We start from the raw sequence: 4,541 nt of genomic DNA, 5'->3' as shown, positions 1-4,541 counted from the left end.
TGCTACTACCTATATTCCCCTATACACTGTATATTCTGGGAATCCACGGAGAGAAAAATCAGACTGGCTTTTAGTGACCACTCATTTGCTTCTAAATGCTCATGAATTTGGAAAATCCTCTTAAGAATTTAACCAGGCATTTCCCTCTTTAAAAAAAAATTAGGACATTTACCTATCATAGACCTACTCTTTCTCCATATCTCTCATTCTCTCACTCTCCCCTTTTCGGTGGTTACATGGAATTTCAAAGAATTCTGAAATGAACATAAAAAGTTTCTTAAGCACCCTTAGATATAATTGTTAAGGCTTTAACACTTGAATTTATCTAAAGTAGGCTGTTATTTTCTCTTTGCATCTTAACCTACAATAGATTATATTTTTCATGTTATTTAATAAGTACGTTCCCATTTTAAAACCATTGTTTATGTTAGAGAAAATAGAAGCAAAACAGGAGTTAATTAGCTCTGCCTTCTTTTATCAACTGTTATCATCTATTAACATAACCAGCTTCCCCCAAATATAAGGGGGGAAATGAAGTCTTTGCTTACCTTAATAAATCTTATAGGATTAATTGACTCATTTAACTATGTGCACATATAAATTTGATTTTTAAATGCTAATCAATGAGGAAATAAAATAGTAGTGGTCCCAATTTTACATCATTCTGTAGGCACAGATCCTATTATTTGGATAAAAATACTTTATTTGAAATCCATAATATTTTTTCAGGTTTGGATTAATTTTATTCTTGCAATGTTCATTTGGCTCTGGGTATGTACAAATTAATAGGAGATTTTCTAAAATCATCTTGATGACTGTAACTTCCCAGGTGTCATTATCAAAAGGTCTCATAAAATTATTTTATGTAAAAAAAGTACTGCTGTAACAATACCTAACCATGTGGAGGCAGCTTTGGGACTGGATGATAGTGATTGGAGGAGTTTTGAGGCACATGCTAGAATCATGGATTTTAAGGGTGATTCTTGTCAAGACACAAATGAAAATGAGGAACACATTACTGAAAATAAGAATGTGAAAGGAGCAGGGTCATCCTGCAGAGACATGGGGGTGACCCTGCCAACCCAGTGGACCTGGAAGGTGGGACATGAAGCCAAAGAGGATTACTCTCAAGCCTTAAGATCCAATGAAATTTGTCTTGCTAGGTGTTGGATTTGCTTGGAACCCAGTCCCTTCCTTCTTTCCTGTTTCTTTCTTTCAAAACAGGAATGTCTATCCTATGCCTGTCTCACCAGTGTATTTTGGAAGCACATAACTTGTCTAGTTTCACAGATTCACAACTGGTGAGGAATTTTGCCCTAGGATGAATCATACCTCAGGTTTCATCCATAACTGATTCAGATGATATTTAGATGAGACTCTGGACTTTAAAACTAATGCTGAAATAAATTAGGACTTTAAGGGCTGTGAATATGGAATGAATACATTTTGCATGTGAGAAGGACATGCATTTGGGGGGTCTAGGGTTTGAATGCTCTGGACTGAATTGTATCCCTCTTTAAACTCATATATTGAGGCCCCAACCCCCAATGTGATAATATTTGGGATATGCCTTTTGTAGGTAACTAGATTTAGATGAGGTCATGAGAGTGGGGCCCTCATGATGGGATTGGTGCCCTTATAAGAAGAAATACCAGAGAGCTTGTTTTATGTCTTTCTCTCCACCTGCATATACTAAAGAAAGACCATATGAAGACACATCAAGAAGGTATCTGTCTGCAACCCAAAGAGATGGTTCTCACTAACCAAACATTGACCCAGCTGGCACCTTGATCTTGGACCTCCAGTCTCCAGAACTGTAACAAATAAGTTCCTGTTGTTTAAGCTGCCTAGTCTATAGCATTTTGTTACGACAGCCCAAGCAGATAATACAAGCACCAAAGGGTTATTTCTTGGGGTTCTTATTCTTTTCCTCAAGAAAAAGAGGGATAAAAACTTAAAATGATAGGGTTATATAATATTCAACGGTTGATAAAAAGAGATTCATTTATAATTTATTAATTTACACTTTATCTACAAGTAAATTAAATAGCATGTTTCCCTTATGACACAATAGTTACCCACAAAGTACTAAACCATTTCCTTTTGTCATCAGCAGAAAAATTAAAAAAAACTACAACACTAGTAGTGATTGCTTTTCCCCTTCAGCAAAGGGAATTTTCATTTATCTCTGCCTCTCTAGCTTGTTCACTGTTCTCTGTGGCATGAAAATCTGATAAAATCAGAAGGGATAGCAAAACTTAACTTCAATATTTTCCTGCTGAGTTTGAGAGTGCTTTGCAGACCCTAGCAAGATGAAAATCTTAGCTGTAGCGTTGGAAAGGACAGCTCACTTTATCCCTTCCCAAATTCCTATCTCTGTCAGGGAAGAAGCTTTACAGAAGATACTGATTAAGAAATGTGAGGTAGGTTTTCCTTCAAGCTTAAAAGGATTAGCTCTGAAAATAAGTTAATTTGTTTCCTACATCAGCTTTTTGTAGGCCATACACCTTCACTAGAATCAGTTTCTTTTTAATCCCCTTAATTTGGAGATCCCGAGGTATTGACAACTTACCCAAAAATGGGCCATAGTGAAATATTGTTAATGATTACATATGGAATAAATATATTACCGTGTAGCTTTCTTTCCCCACTCAGGTTTTTCTCTTTAAAGGAAATAGGACTATTTTGGAACTATGCAAATATTGAACACCATGGGATTTTGTTGTAATTGTTTTTTAATTGCATGTAAGAGATTTCACATGATTTATGCATAAATAGCTTTGGGTGTTTTCTAAAGGCTTAGTTTCAACATTATGACTGTTCACTCATTCTCTTCTGGATGGCTTTGGTACTATGGGATCTCAGCTAGGATCCTAAATCAGTTTTAGAAGAGATCTATGATGATTCCAATATGGTACAAAGTTGAATACAGGTCACCTCAAGTGGACATTAGTATAGTTTGATCCTGGAATTGGAAAAAGGGGATTACTGAGCAGTTGTTGAAGCAGAAGAAAGTAGGCTAAAATCCAGTAACAAAACAAGGATCAAGATATGAACCTGGGCTTAGAAATAAGGCAGAAATTCACAAAGTCATAGTGGGACTGATAGGAAAGAACCGTCAAGTTGAGTCACCTGCCAGGCCCTTGAATCACTTCTATCTTAACTCAGGATTGATCTCAGAGCCCAGGTGTAGCTAAGTCTACAAGAAATGTCAAGGAAGGGGCATAGCACAGGTTGCAAAGCAAACCCTGACTGCCCTAAGCTTTCATTCAGTGATTATTGATACCAAAATCTCAAATGAACACCCATGTAAGGATTTAATCTGAGCTTTGCTTAGCACCAAAGCCTTAGGAGAACTTCACTTAGGCTCAGAAAAACATATAAAATATTTGTTCATGCATTTGACAAATGTATTGAGTGTCTACTCTCATGCTCAGAACTCTGCCATGGATAAAGTGGTGAGCAAATCAGAAAGTACTTGTCTGGGGTGCCCGGGTGGCTCAGTTGGTTAAGTGTCCAACTTGGCTCAGGTCATGATCTCGTGATTGATGAGTTTGGGCCCCTGTCAGTGCAGAGCCTGCTTGGAATTCTCTCTCTCTCCTGCTGTCTCTGCCTCTCCCCCACTTACACTCTATCTTTGTCTCAAAATAATAAATAAACTTAAAAAATTTTTAAAAAAAGAAAGTACTTGTACTCCTGGGAGAATAGAAGAGACAGAGCTAGAGGGGAAAAGCAGAGGACAGATCATGCAGGGTGTATAGGCCAGGTTAAGAAGACTTCTTCTAAAGGCAGAGACTTTTACATGGATCAGTGATTGGTTCTGAGTTTGTTTCAGGAAATACTACTTGGCCACTGAGTGGAAAATAGATTGTAGAAGGCCAAAAATAACAATGAGATAGCTTGAATTATTGAACTTAGCACACACTTGACATTTGGAGGTTACTGCAATGATCTCAATGAGAGGTGTTGGTGCCCTACGCTAGGTTGAATGTAATGGAATATCAAAAAATTCTATTTACATATTTAGAAGTAGAACTAACAGGATTTGCTGAAAGATGGATAAATGAAGGAAGGAAAATAAAAGATGAATCCAAGATTTTGGCCTAAGTTATTGGATGAATGGTAATACCACAGTCCAAGATGAAGAAGAGTAGTGAAGGAGTAGGTTTGGGAGAAAATAATGATAGGTTCCACTTGTAACATATTAAATAGAGACACTAGACATCCAAGCAGAGCTCACATATAGGTCTGTAGTAGGATAGGTCAGGGTTAAAGAGAACTTAAAAGTATGTCCCAGTTTTCTTTCTAGTTCTAGTTTAACTTTGAAATGTCATTTAAATATCTCCTATTTATTCATCAGTAAAATAGATATTTTGAAAATATGCTTAAAATAAAATTTGCCACATATTTGTCAATGCTTTAAAATCCTTTTGAAAATTTCTTTTCCTAAGACATTTGAAAATGTGACGTGGAAAATCTTTGTTTTTATAAAAATAACTAAGTAGTGCAATGAAGACAAAAGCATAGCCTTCTTAAAGACT

Source organism: Prionailurus viverrinus, chromosome B4 (genome assembly GCF_022837055.1).
Source record: "Prionailurus viverrinus isolate Anna chromosome B4, UM_Priviv_1.0, whole genome shotgun sequence".
NCBI classification, from domain to species: Eukaryota; Metazoa; Chordata; class Mammalia; order Carnivora; family Felidae; genus Prionailurus; species Prionailurus viverrinus.
Note: the sequence above shows the minus strand (reverse complement) of the source record.